General features: G+C 41.6%; 18 non-coding genes across 18 annotated transcripts; all 18 read left to right on the forward strand.

Moving 5' to 3' along the window:
- Window positions 1–548: 548 nt before the first annotated feature.
- On the forward strand, window positions 549–621 carry trnaf-gaa. Its single transcript has one exon. It is a non-coding gene; the product is annotated as a tRNA-Phe (tRNA).
- A 154-nt stretch (window positions 622–775) lies between these two features.
- Window positions 776–847, forward strand: trnaq-cug. Its single transcript has one exon. It is a non-coding gene; the product is annotated as a tRNA-Gln (tRNA).
- A 326-nt stretch (window positions 848–1,173) lies between these two features.
- trnaq-cug lies at window positions 1,174–1,245 on the forward strand. Its single transcript has one exon. It is a non-coding gene; the product is annotated as a tRNA-Gln (tRNA).
- Window positions 1,246–2,006: 761 nt separating this feature from the next.
- On the forward strand, window positions 2,007–2,080 carry trnaf-gaa. The gene has a single exon. It is a non-coding gene; the product is annotated as a tRNA-Phe (tRNA).
- Window positions 2,081–2,403: 323 nt separating this feature from the next.
- On the forward strand, window positions 2,404–2,475 carry trnaq-uug. The gene has a single exon. It is a non-coding gene; the product is annotated as a tRNA-Gln (tRNA).
- Window positions 2,476–2,856: 381 nt separating this feature from the next.
- On the forward strand, window positions 2,857–2,929 carry trnaf-gaa. Its single transcript has one exon. It is a non-coding gene; the product is annotated as a tRNA-Phe (tRNA).
- Window positions 2,930–3,083: 154 nt separating this feature from the next.
- On the forward strand, window positions 3,084–3,155 carry trnaq-cug. Its single transcript has one exon. It is a non-coding gene; the product is annotated as a tRNA-Gln (tRNA).
- Window positions 3,156–3,263: 108 nt separating this feature from the next.
- trnaq-uug lies at window positions 3,264–3,335 on the forward strand. Its single transcript has one exon. It is a non-coding gene; the product is annotated as a tRNA-Gln (tRNA).
- Window positions 3,336–3,966: 631 nt separating this feature from the next.
- On the forward strand, window positions 3,967–4,039 carry trnaf-gaa. Its single transcript has one exon. It is a non-coding gene; the product is annotated as a tRNA-Phe (tRNA).
- Window positions 4,040–4,193: 154 nt separating this feature from the next.
- Window positions 4,194–4,265, forward strand: trnaq-cug. The gene has a single exon. It is a non-coding gene; the product is annotated as a tRNA-Gln (tRNA).
- A 107-nt stretch (window positions 4,266–4,372) lies between these two features.
- On the forward strand, window positions 4,373–4,444 carry trnaq-uug. Its single transcript has one exon. It is a non-coding gene; the product is annotated as a tRNA-Gln (tRNA).
- Window positions 4,445–5,072: 628 nt separating this feature from the next.
- Window positions 5,073–5,145, forward strand: trnaf-gaa. The gene has a single exon. It is a non-coding gene; the product is annotated as a tRNA-Phe (tRNA).
- Window positions 5,146–5,479: 334 nt separating this feature from the next.
- trnaq-uug lies at window positions 5,480–5,551 on the forward strand. The gene has a single exon. It is a non-coding gene; the product is annotated as a tRNA-Gln (tRNA).
- A 631-nt stretch (window positions 5,552–6,182) lies between these two features.
- On the forward strand, window positions 6,183–6,255 carry trnaf-gaa. The gene has a single exon. It is a non-coding gene; the product is annotated as a tRNA-Phe (tRNA).
- Window positions 6,256–6,410: 155 nt separating this feature from the next.
- trnaq-cug lies at window positions 6,411–6,482 on the forward strand. The gene has a single exon. It is a non-coding gene; the product is annotated as a tRNA-Gln (tRNA).
- Window positions 6,483–7,243: 761 nt separating this feature from the next.
- On the forward strand, window positions 7,244–7,316 carry trnaf-gaa. The gene has a single exon. It is a non-coding gene; the product is annotated as a tRNA-Phe (tRNA).
- Window positions 7,317–7,643: 327 nt separating this feature from the next.
- Window positions 7,644–7,715, forward strand: trnaq-uug. The gene has a single exon. It is a non-coding gene; the product is annotated as a tRNA-Gln (tRNA).
- Window positions 7,716–8,341: 626 nt separating this feature from the next.
- trnaf-gaa lies at window positions 8,342–8,416 on the forward strand. The gene has a single exon. It is a non-coding gene; the product is annotated as a tRNA-Phe (tRNA).
- Window positions 8,417–12,839: the final 4,423 nt, after the last annotated feature.

Genomic DNA, 12,839 nt, shown 5'->3' on the forward strand with positions numbered 1-12,839 from the left:
TGTACATTAAAGTCACTCTACTTAAAGTGTTGTGGGCAAAACTTTTATGTGAAAGCTGTAAAGTTGTTTCTCAAGCTATTGTAGGAAGATACTGGTTTTAAAATCTGGTTTGTATCCGTTTTTCTAAGTAAGTTTTTTAAATTGCTCAGTAGGGTAGCAACTGCAGATCTAAAGGTCACTGTTCCACACAATTAAAACTATTTACACCTTGTCAAGAACTACACAGTTGGAGAGCGTTAGACTAGACTGGTAAAGGTGGTAGCTTCTTGCTTGACGTAAGCTGTTGTAGCCCAAAACTGATGTCAATATGTACACAGCAAGAATTTCTGCCTTTTGCTTCCTGAATAATGATGTTGTGTTGATTGGCCCAAATTGGGTCAAATTCTTAAGTGCATTACCCTTTGAATGGATTGAATTTCATTGAAAACTGCTAAGTATCAATCCAAGCTTCTGTGTTATTAGCGGATAAAAACAGAACAGTGTTTACTGCAAACAATTCAGATTGGCCGATCTTTTGGCTCGAATGGTATGTGCGTAGAGGAGCATGTGCCGAAATAGCTCAGTTGGGAGCGCGTTAGACTGAAGATCTAAAGGTCCCTGGTTCGATCCCGGGTTTCGGCAGCGGATCCCCCGATTTTGTTACGGCATCTTAGTCTGTGATCCCTGGGAAACTTGCTGCTCGCCAGACGACCCTTTTGGAATTTGCTTAAAGGAGGCACATATAGCTGAAAATGGTAGTTATCAGCAGATTAAAAGAAGTGTGACTGTTGGTGTTGGTTTCATGGTGTAATGGTTAGCACTCTGGACTCTGAATCCAGCGTTCCGAGTTTAAATCTCGGTGGAACCTGGTACAATTTTGATCCCGGGAACGTCGGCCTTGTCGTTCACTGCAATTGCTTGGCAGCTGACCCATGTAACTGTGCAGTTGCTAACTAGAAAAGCTTTCTTTAGCATTGGTTCCATGGTCTAATGGTTAGCACTCTGGACTTTGAATCCAGTGATCTGAGTTCAAATCTCGGTTCAACCTTCGGCTGGCCTTCTATTGTAAGCTTAGATAATTGCTTTTGAAGATGAATACAAATCTCTTCTGATACTTTAAAAGAAGTGTAACTGTTGGTGTTGGTTCCATGGTGTAATGGTTAGAAGATTAAAAGAAGTGTAACTGTTGGTGTTGGTTCCATGGTGTAATGGTTAGCACTCTGGACTCTGAATCCAGCGATCCGAGTTCAAATCTCGGTGGAACCTGGTTCAATTTTGATCCCGGAACGCCGGCCTTGTCGTTCACTGCAATTGCTTGGCAGCTGACCCATGTAACTGTGCAGTTGCTAACTAGAAAAGCTTTCCTTAGCATTGGTTCCATGGTGTAATGGAACCTACTCAACCTTCGGCTGGCCTTTTATTGTAAGCTTAGATAATTGCTTTTGAAGATGAATACAAATCTCTTCTGATACTTTAAGTCTGTACATTAAAGTCACTCTACTTAAAGTGTTGTAGGCAAAACTTTTTTGTGAAAGCTGTAAAGTTGTTTCTCAAGCTATTGTAGGAAGATACTGGTTTTAAAATCTGGTTTGTATCCGTTTTTCTAAGTAAGTTTTTAAAATTGCTCAGTAGGGTAGCAACTGCAGATCTAAAGGTCACTGTTCCACACAATTAAAACTATTTACACCTTGTCAAGAACTACACAGTTGGAGAGCGTTAGACTAGACTGGTAAAGGTGGTAGCTTCTTGCTTGACGTAAGCTGTTGTAGCCCAAAACTGATGTCAATATGTACACAGCAAGAGTTTCTGCCTTTTGCTTCCTGAATAATGATGTTGTGTTGATTGGCCCAAATTGGGTCAAATTCTAAGTGCATTACCCTTTGAATGGATTGAATTTCATTGAAAACTGCTAAGTATCAATCCAAGCTTCTGTGTTATTAGCGGATAAAAACAGAACAGTGTTTACTGCAAACAATTCAGATTGGCCGATCTTTTGGCTCGAATGGTATGTGCGTCGAGGAGCATGTGCCGAAATAGCTCAGTTGGGAGAGCGTTAGACTGAAGATCTAAAGGTCCCTGGTTCGATCCCGGTTTCGCAGCGGATCCCCCGATTTTGTTACGGCATCTTAGTCTGTGATCCCTGGGAAACTTGCTGCTCGCCAGACGACCCTTTTGGAATTTGCTTAAAGGAGGCACATATAGCTGAAAATGGTAGTTATCAGCAGATTAAAAGAAGTGTGACTGTTGGTGTTGGTTTCATGGTGTAATGGTTAGCACTCTGAATCCAGCGATCCGAGTTCAAATCTCGGTGGAACCTGGTACAATTTTGATCCCGGAACGCCGGCCTTGTCGCTCACTGCAATTGCTTTGCAGCTGACCCATGTAACTGTGCAGTTGCTAACTAGAAAAGCTTTCTTTAGCATTGGTTCCATGGTCTAATGGTTAGCACTCTGGACTTTGAATCCAGTGATCCGAGTTCAAATCTCGCTGGAACCTACTCAACCTTCGATTGTTCCACACAATTAAAACTATTTACACCTTGTCAAGAACTACACAGTTGGAGAGCGTTAGACTAGACTGGTAAAGGTGGTAGCTTCTTGCTTGACGTAGCTGTTGTAGCCCAAAACTGATGTCAATATGTACACAGCAAGAGTTTCTGCCTTTTGCTTCCTGAATAATGATGTTGTGTTGATTGGCCCAAATTGGGTCAAATTCTAAGTGCATTACCCTTTGAATGGATTGAATTTCATTGAAAACTGCTAAGTATCAATCCAAGCTTCTGTGTTATTAGCGGATAAAAACAGAACAGTGTTTACTGCAAACAATTCAGATTGGCCGATCTTTTGGCTCGAATGGTATGTGCGAAGAGGAGCATGTGCCGAAATAGCTCAGTTGGGAGAGCGTTAGACTGAAGATCTAAAGGTCCCTGGTTCGATCCCGGGTTTCGGCAGCGGATCCCCCGTTTTTGTTACGGCATCTTAGTCTGTGATCCCTGGGAAACTTGCTGCTCGCCAGACGACCCTTTTGGAATTTGCTTAAAGGAGGCACATATGGCTGAAAAAGGTAGTTATCAGCTGATTAAAAGAAGTGCAACTGTTGGTGTTGGTTCCATGGTGTAATGGTTAGCACTCTGGACTCTGAATCCAGCGATCCGAGTTCAAATCTCGGTGGAACCTGGTTCAATTTTGATCCCGGGAACGTCGGCCTTGTCGTTCACTGCAATTGCTTGGCAGCTGACCCATGTAACTGTGCAGTTGCTAACTAGAAAAGCTTTCTTTAGCATTGGTTCCATGGTGTAATGGTTAGCACTCTGGACTTTGAATCCAGTGATCCGAGTTCAAATCTCGGTGGATCCTACTCAACCTTCGGCTGGCCTTTTATTGTAAGCTTAGATAATTGCTTTTGAAGATGAATACAAATCTCTTCTGATACTTTAAGTCTGTACATTAAAGTCACTCTACTTAAAGTGTTGTAGGCAAAACTTTTTTGTGAAAGCTGTAAAGTTGTTTCTCAAGCTATTGTAGGAAGATACTGGTTTTAAAATCTGGTTTGTATCCGTTTTTCTAAGTAAGTTTTTTAAATTGCTCAGTAGGGTAGCAACTGCAGATCTAAAGGTCACTGTTCCACACAATTAAAACTATTTACACCTTGTCAAGAACTACACAGTTGGAGAGCGTTAGACTAGACTGGTAAAGGTGGTAGCTTCTTGCTTGACGTAAGCTGTTGTAGCCCAAAACTGATGTCAATATGTACACAGCAAGAGTTTCTGCCTTTTGCTTCCTGAATAATGATGTTGTGTTGATTGGCCCAAATTGGGTCAAATTCTAAGTGCATTACCCTTTGAATGGATTGAATTTCATTGAAAACTGCTAAGTATCAATCCAAGCTTCTGTGTTATTAGCGGATAAAAACAGAACAGTGTTTACTGCAAACAATTCAGATTGGCCGATCTTTTGGCTCGAATGGTATGTGCGAAGAGGAGCATGTGCCGAAATAGCTCAGTTGGGAGAGCGTTAGACTGAAGATCTAAAGGTCCCTGGTTCGATCCCGGGTTTCGGCAGCGGATCCCCCGTTTTTGTTACGGCATCTTAGTCTGTGATCCCTGGGAAACTTGCTGCTCGCCAGACGACCCTTTTGGAATTTGCTTAAAGGAGGCACATATGGCTGAAAAAGGTAGTTATCAGCTGATTAAAAGAAGTGCAACTGTTGGTGTTGGTTCCATGGTGTAATGGTTAGCACTCTGGACTCTGAATCCAGCGATCCGAGTTCAAATCTCGGTGGAACCTGGTTCAATTTTGATCCCGGAACGCCGGCCTTGTCGTTCACTGCAATTGCTTGGCAGCTGACCCATGTAACTGTGCAGTTGCTAACTAGAAAAGCTTTATTTTCCATTGGTTCCATGGTGTAATGGTTAGCACTCTGGACTTTGAATCCAGTGATCCGAGTTCAAATCTCGGTGGATCCTACTCAACCTTCGCTGGCCTTTTATTGTAAGCTTAGATAATTGCTTTTGAAGATGAATACAAATCTCTTCTGATACTTTAAGTCTGTACATTAAAGTCACTCTACTTAAAGTGTTGTAGGCAAAACTTTTTTGTGAAAGCTGTAAAGTTGTTTCTCAAGCTATTGTAGGAAGATACTGGTTTTAAAATCTGGTTTGTATCCGTTTTTCTAAGTAAGTTTTTAAATTGCTCAGTAGGGTAGCAACTGCAGATCTAAAGGTCACTGTTCCACACAATTAAAACTATTTACACCTTGTCAAGAACTACACAGTTGGAGGCGTTAGACTAGACTGGTAAAGGTGGTAGCTTCTTGCTTGACGTAAGCTGTTGTAGCCCAAAACTGATGTCAATATGTACACAGCAAGAGTTTCTGCCTTTTGCTTCCTGAATAATGATGTTGTGTTGATTGGCCCAAATTGGGTCAAATTCTAAGTGCATTACCCTTTGAATGGATTGAATTTCATTGAAAACTGCTAAGTATCAATCCAAGCTTCTGTGTTATTAGCGGATAAAAACAGAACAGTGTTTACTGCAAACAATTCAGATTGGCCGATCTTTTGGCTCGAATGGTATGTGCGAAGAGGAGCATGTGCCGAAATAGCTCAGTTGGGAGAGCGTTAGACTGAAGATCTAAAGGTCCCTGGTTCGATCCCGGGTTTCGGCAGCGGATCCCCCGTTTTTGTTACGGCATCTTAGTCTGTGATCCCTGGGAAACTTGCTGCTCGCCAGACGACCCTTTTGGAATTTGCTTAAAGGAGGCACATATAGCTGAAAATGGTAGTTATCAGCAGATTAAAAGAAGTGTGACTGTTGGTGTTGGTTTCATGGTGTAATGGTTAGCACTCTGGACTCTGAATCCAGCGATCCGAGTTCAAATCTCGAGGGAACCTGGTACAATTTTGATCCCGGGAACATCGGCCTTGTCGTTCACTGCAATTGCTTGGCAGCTGACCCATGTAACTGTGCAGTTGCTAACTAGAAAAGCTTTCTTTAGCATTGGTTCCATGGTGTAATGGTTAGCACTCTGGACTTTGAATCCAGTGATCCGAGTTCAAATCTCGGTGGAACCTACTCAACCTTCGGCTGGCCTTTTATTGTAAGCTTAGATAATTGCTTTTGAAGATGAATACAAATCTCTTCTGATACTTTAAGTCTGTACATTAAAGTCACTCTACTTAAAGTGTTGTAGGCAAAACTTTTTTGTGAAAGCTGTAAAGTTGTTTCTCAAGCTATTGTAGGAAGATACTGGTTTTAAAATCTGGTTTGTATCCGTTTTTCTAAGTAAGTTTTTTAAATTGCTCAGTAGGGTAGCAACTGCAGATCTAAAGGTCACTGTTCCACACAATTAAAACTATTTACACCTTGTCAAGAACTACACAGTTGGAGAGCGTTAGACTAGACTGGTAAAGGTGGTAGCTTCTTGCTTGACGTAAGCTGTTGTAGCCCAAAACTGATGTCAATATGTACACAGCAAGAGTTTCTGCCTTTTGCTTCCTGAATAATGATGTTGTGTTGATTGGCCCAAATTGGGTCAAATTCTAAGTGCATTACCCTTTGAATGGATTGAATTTCATTGAAAACTGCTAAGTATCAATCCAAGCTTCTGTGTTATTAGCGGATAAAAACAGAACAGTGTTTACTGCAAACAATTCAGATTGGCCGATCTTTTGGCTCGAATGGTATGTGCGAAGAGGAGCATGTGCCGAAATAGCTCAGTTGGGAGAGCGTTAGACTGAAGATCTAAAGGTCCCTGGTTCGATCCCGGGTTTCGGCAGCGGATCCCCCGGTTTTTGTTACGGCATCTTAGTCTGTGATCCCTGGGAAACTTGCTGCTCGCCAGGCGACCCTTTTGGAATTTGCTTAAAGGAGGCACATATGGCTGAAAAAGGTAGTTATCAGCTGATTAAAAGAAGCGTGACTTTCGGTGTTGGTTCCATGGTGTAATGGTTAGCACTCTGGACTCTGAATCCAGCGATCCGAGTTCAAATCTCGGTGGAACCTGGTACAATTTTGATCCCGGGAACGTCGGCCTTGTCGTTCACTGCAATTGCTTGGCAGCTGACCCATGTAACTGTGCAGTTGCTAACTAGAAAAGCTTTCCTTAGCATTGGTTCCATGGTGTAATGGAACCTACTCAACCTTCGGCTGGCCTTTTATTGTAAGCTTAGATAATTGCTTTTGAAGATGAATACAAATCTCTTCTGATACTTTAAGTCTGTACATTAAAGTCACTCTACTTAAAGTGTTGTAGGCAAAACTTTTTTGTGAAAGCTGTAAAGTTGTTTCTCAAGCTATTGTAGGAAGATACTGGTTTTAAAATCTGGTTTGTATCCGTTTTTCTAAGTAAGTTTTTAAAATTGCTCAGTAGGGTAGCAACTGCAGATCTAAAGGTCACTGTTCCACACAATTAAAACTATTTACACCTTGTCAAGAACTACACAGTTGGAGAGCGTTAGACTAGACTGGTAAAGGTGGTAGCTTCTTGCTTGACGTAAGCTGTTGTAGCCCAAAACTGATGTCAATATGTACACAGCAAGAGTTTCTGCCTTTTGCTTCCTGAATAATGATGTTGTGTTGATTGGCCCAAATTGGGTCAAATTCTAAGTGCATTACCCTTTGAATGGATTGAATTTCATTGAAAACTGCTAAGTATCAATCCAAGCTTCTGTGTTATTAGCGGATAAAAACAGAACAGTGTTTACTGCAAACAATTCAGATTGGCCGATCTTTTGGCTCGAATGGTATGTGCGAGAGGAGCATGTGCCGAAATAGCTCAGTTGGGAGAGCGTTAGACTGAAGATCTAAAGGTCCCTGGTTCGATCCCGGGTTTCGGCAGCGGATTCCCGGTTTTTGTTACGGCATCTTAGTCTGTGATCCCTGGGAAACTTGCTGCTCGCCAGACGACCCTTTTGGAATTTGCTTAAAGGAGGCACATATAGCTGAAAATGGTAGTTATCAGCAGATTAAAAGAAGTGTGACTGTTGGTGTTGGTTTCATGGTGTAATGGTTAGCACTCTGAATCCAGCGATCCGAGTTCAAATCTCGGTGGAACCTGGTACAATTTTGATCCCGGGAACGTCGGCCTTGTCGTTCACTGCAATTGCTTGGCAGCTGACCCATGTAACTGTGCAGTTGCTAACTAGAAAAGCTTTCTTTAGCATTGGTTCCATGGTGTAATGGTTAGCACTCTGGACTTTGAATCCAGTGATCCGAGTTCAAATCTCGGTGGAACCTACTCAACCTTCGGCTGGCCGTTTATTGTAAGCTTAGATAATTGCTTTTGAAGATGAATACAAATCTCTTCTGATACTTTAAGTCTGTACATTAAAGTCACTCTACTTAAAGTGTTGTAGGCAAAACTTTTTTGTGAAAGCTGTAAAGTTGTTTCTCAAGCTATTGTAGGAAGATACTGGTTTTAAAATCTGGTTTGTATCCGTTTTTCTAAGTAAGTTTTTAAAATTGCTCAGTAGGGTAGCAACTGCAGATCTAAAGGTCACTGTTCCACACAATTAAAACTATTTACACCTTGTCAAGAACTACACAGTTGGAGGCGTTAGACTAGACTGGTAAAGGTGGTAGCTTCTTGACGTAAGCTGTTGTAGCCCAAAACTGATGTCAATATGTACACAGCAAGAGTTTCTGCCTTTTGCTTCCTGAATAATGATGTTGTGTTGATTGGCCCAAATTGGGTCAAATTCTAAGTGCATTACCCTTTGAATGGATTGAATTTCATTGAAAACTGCTAAGTATCAATCCAAGCTTCTGTGTTATTAGCGGATAAAAACAGAACAGTGTTTACTGCAAACAATTCAGATTGGCCGATCTTTTGGCTCGAATGGTATGTGCGAAGAGGAGCATGTGCCGAAATAGCTCAGTTGGGAGAGCGTTAGACTGAAGATCTAAAGGTCCCTGGTTCGATCCCGTGTTTCGCAGCGGAGCCCCTGTTTTTGTTACGGCATCTTAGTCTGTGATCCCTGGGAAACTTGCTGCTCGCCAGACGACCCTTTTGGAATTTGCTTATTGGAGGCACATATGGCTGAAAAAGGTTGTTATCAGCTGATTAAAAGAAGTGTATGTGATGGTGTAATGGTTAGCACTCTGGACTCTGAATCCAGCGATCAGAGTTCAAATCTTGGTGGAACCTTGTGCAATTTTGATCCCGGGAACGTCGGCCTTGTCGTTCACTGCAATTGCTTGGCAGCTGACCCATGTAACTGTGCAGTTGCTAACTAAAAAAGCTTTCCTTAGCATTGATTCCATGCTGTAATGGTTAGCACTCTGGACTTTGAATCCAGTGATCCGAGTTCAAATCTCGGTGGTACTTACTCAACCTTCGGAGGCCCTTTTATTGTCCACCTTCTTGGCGGACTTGAATGAGTTTGTGATGTTGTAAAGATTCAATATTTTTGAAATCACAGATTTGGAATGACCAACTTGTCTTGCTATGGCTGATAGAGTCATCCCTCTGTCCTTCATTTGGACAACCTGCTGCCGGAGGCTTTCAGTCACTTTAGAAGGGCCCACTATCTTGCAGAGTAGGTGAAACTGGAAGTTAGGCTGCCAGTTAAATAAGGGTTGACAGATAATCAAGGAAATTAGCACCAGGTACCAGATTAACACCAATATCTGGGAGGTATCCAAAAGTGTTCTCTAATTTTTGATCCGTGTGTTTTCTGCAAAAAATATATTTTTTTAATGCCTTAGTTATTTTGTGGAAAAGGTGTTCTGGTAGCATGTTATAGACAGGACAAAAACTCCTTCTAATGTTGAGCAGTGAAGATGACATTATTTCAGATTTGTTCAATTGTTTATAAATTGTTCTCTAATTTTGATCACCAGTCTATGTGTATGTGTGTATATATATATATATATATATATATATATATATATATATATATATATATATATATATATATATATATATATATATATACAGTATATATATATACAGTATATATATATATATATATATATAAAGTTAATATAGTGTAATTTTATTTACAGGGAATTTATTTTATTTCACCACAGTGTTATTATTTAAAATATATGTGTGTATGTACAATTAAAAAAAAAACTAAATGGAAACATTTTATTGATGATTTTATTGATGATCTGGCATACTCTGCAGCCCCCTAACGGCGCAGCTGGTTGTTACAGTGCTGTTCATGATGGTGAGTGGGGGAGTGCTGGGGGATTTCTCCTTGAGTCCAAGATCATCTCCACTGTTTTGAACGTGTTGAGCTCTAGGTTGTTGTGGTTGCACCAGACAGCCAGCTCTTTAACCTTACTGTATATATTCATTTACATAAATACAGTGGAACCCGGTTATGTCGATGTCCTAGGGGGTTGCCAAAAAGCATCGAGATAACCGATGATCGAGATAAACGAAAATCAATATGGCGCCAATATATTACGTGCATGCACGTGTTTTTGGAGGTTTTTTTTACACAACAGCGTTGCCGCGATTTGTTTGATGAAGGCATGCTATAAAAATACATACAGTACATGTTTGTTAACTGTCAGGAATCCAGCTGCAACGCCCCCTTCGGCGTGGCAGGTGCTTTCTCGGCCGCTTTCTCTGAAGCTCCCGGCTTCAATCGCGCACATATGGTGCTCGTTTAGCATCATCACCAGCTCCTATTTAAACTTCCACACTCTCACCGTCCGTTATTGTTGGTATATGTTGGTTCACGGCGGTCGTTGTTATCGCTCATGCGTATCCCGGTACGTGCCTTCCCACTGGCACTCTCTCAACGGCTGCGCTTTTCTTCCCAAAGCGCATCGCGGATTCCCCCGATCCTGCTCATCCCACATTCTCCCGTGTCCTGTTCAGCGCCGCGTTTCTACTTTCGCCTCCCGTTCATCGCATAACATTTAACAACAAAAGGCATATGTGCACTAACTAACAGCAGAGATTCACCAGTATACAATACAACACCTGTAGCATCTGTAAGGCTTGATTTTTCCGCCACTTTCGCGAGTTGTTCTGCGGCTGCACCGAGATAACCGACGTTAAATGGCAAATTTCCCCCCCCTTGTGCTCGAGATATTAGGGTTCGGCGACATAAAAAAGTCGACATAAACGATAAAAAAATGCTTAGACAAAGCGAGAATTTGGCAGTTCCACTTCAAAAACGTCGACTTAATAGGGTTGTCGAGTTAACCGAGGTCGAGATAATAATGTAATCTCCAAATAACTCTACATGACTCTCTGCTCTCCCCTTCAGCCACTGCTCGTAACCTTGGGGTAACTATGGACAATCAAGTCAAGTCAAGTCAAGTTTATTTGTATAGCGCTTTTCACAACAGACATTGTCTCAAAGCAGCTTTACACAAATCAACAGTGATGGTGAATGGTGTGCATTTGTCCCTGATGAGCAAGCCGTGGCGACTGTGGCAAGGAAAAACTCCCTTAGATGTTATGAGGAAGAAACCTTGAGAGGAACCATACTCAAAAGGGGAACCCATCCTCATCTGGGTGACATCAAGAGTTTGATCATAAATCTTTCAACAATACAGAACACTGGAGAATGAGAACTAACATGATTACTGGAGTATAAGATTATAAGTGATGTTCTTTCTGCAGTCTTATACAGTCTATATGGTTAGTAGCTCCGAGTTTTATAAGCTCAGCATTTGTGATCACCACAGATCCAGCATCAGCTTCTCCATGCCAGAGCCTTTAAACACTCCAGGAGGTCCAATGTCAAAACTCCACACATGTAGCGGGATCCAAATGGCACTGGTACGTCTCTAGATGGTTCGGGATGTTTGTGAGTTCGGCATCTACTTCTTCAAGGTCCGTAATCATCACGAGGTGGGAGGTGACTGGAGCTGGCCAAACCTCAGGGTGTCTCGGGATGGGGAGAGAAAGAGAAGCAGTGGAGAGGAATTAGCGTAGCTGCTGTTCATGATATTAACAGCACAGTTGATAATGTGCATGTGATCAGATGTTCTGGAGCACAAGGTTATGATGTGATGTGTGTTATGTGTAGGCTTTGCTAAAAAGATATGTTTTTAATCTACACTTAAATTGGGTGAGTGTGTCTGAGCCCCGAACACCGTCAGGAAGACTATTCCAGAGTTTAGGAGCTAAATGTGAAAATGCTCTACCACCTTTAGTGGACTTTGCTATTCTAGGAACTACTAGAAGCCCAGAGTTTTGAGATCTCAGGGAGCGTGGCGGATTGTAGCGTGTTAAAAGACTGGATAGATACCTGGGAGCCAAACCATTTAGTGCTTTATAAGTGAGAAGTAATAGTTTGTAGTCTATTCGAAACAATGAACTGTCTTTTTTTCCACATGTCGCTAATGTTGCTCGTTCTTGTCGATTTCTTCTCTATAACATCCGAAGGATTCGACAATTTCTGTCCATACAGGCTGCCTAGATGCTTGTTCAGTCTCTTGTCATTTCAAGACTTGACTACTGCAACTCTCTGCTGGCAGGTCTTCCCCTGAATGCTATTCGTCCACTGCAAATGATCCAAAACGCAGCTGCACGACTTGTGTTCAATCAGCCCAAGTTTTCCCACACCACCCCACTGCTGCGCTCCCTTCACTGGCTTCCAGTAGCTGCACATATCAGATTCAAAACACTGATGCTTGCCTACAAAGCCAAAAATGGACCAGCACCATCATACCTCAGTGACCTCATCACATCTCGCACTGCACCACGCTGTCTGAGATCCTCCAGCACTGCTCGACTGGTACCACCTTCTCTCAGAATGAGAGGTAAGTACACTTCAAGGCTCTTCTCTGTTCTGGCACCGAGGTGGTGGAATGAACTTCCCCTATATGTCCGTACAGCAGAGTAACTGACTAACTTCAAACGACGACTGAAAACCTACCTCTTCCTGAAATACCTAAATTAGCACTTTCCAATTTTGTAGAATTCGAGTTATATTTATATTGAGTTTGTAATCTTGCGTACCAGTGTAGTTTTATTCATTACTAGAGACTCAAAGCACTTTTGTACGTCGCTCTGGATAAGGGCGTCTGCTAAATGCCACAAATGTAAATGTAAATGTATATATATATATATATATATATATATATATATATATATATATATATATATGTATATATATAGACAGCAATACAGTTGATTGAGTGTGATTTAAAAAAATTTAAAATAAAATGTTTTTTAATCTTGTTTATTTAAAAATACTTATTTGCACCCCTAATATATATTAAAAGTACAGAAACACCCAAACGACCATTCGTGAGCAGCCTGTTTACTTCCGGTATTGTGGGCGTGGCTTTAAACGTTTAAACTGGATCTGAAAGATCTGATAGGTCGCATTTTGTTTATTCGGTGATTGGACGAGCGCATGTTGTTCTGCGTTGTGATTGGCTAAC

The sequence above is a fragment of the Silurus meridionalis genome, chromosome 9, assembly GCF_014805685.1.
Source record: "Silurus meridionalis isolate SWU-2019-XX chromosome 9, ASM1480568v1, whole genome shotgun sequence".
In the NCBI taxonomy this organism is placed as follows: domain Eukaryota; kingdom Metazoa; phylum Chordata; class Actinopteri; order Siluriformes; family Siluridae; genus Silurus; species Silurus meridionalis.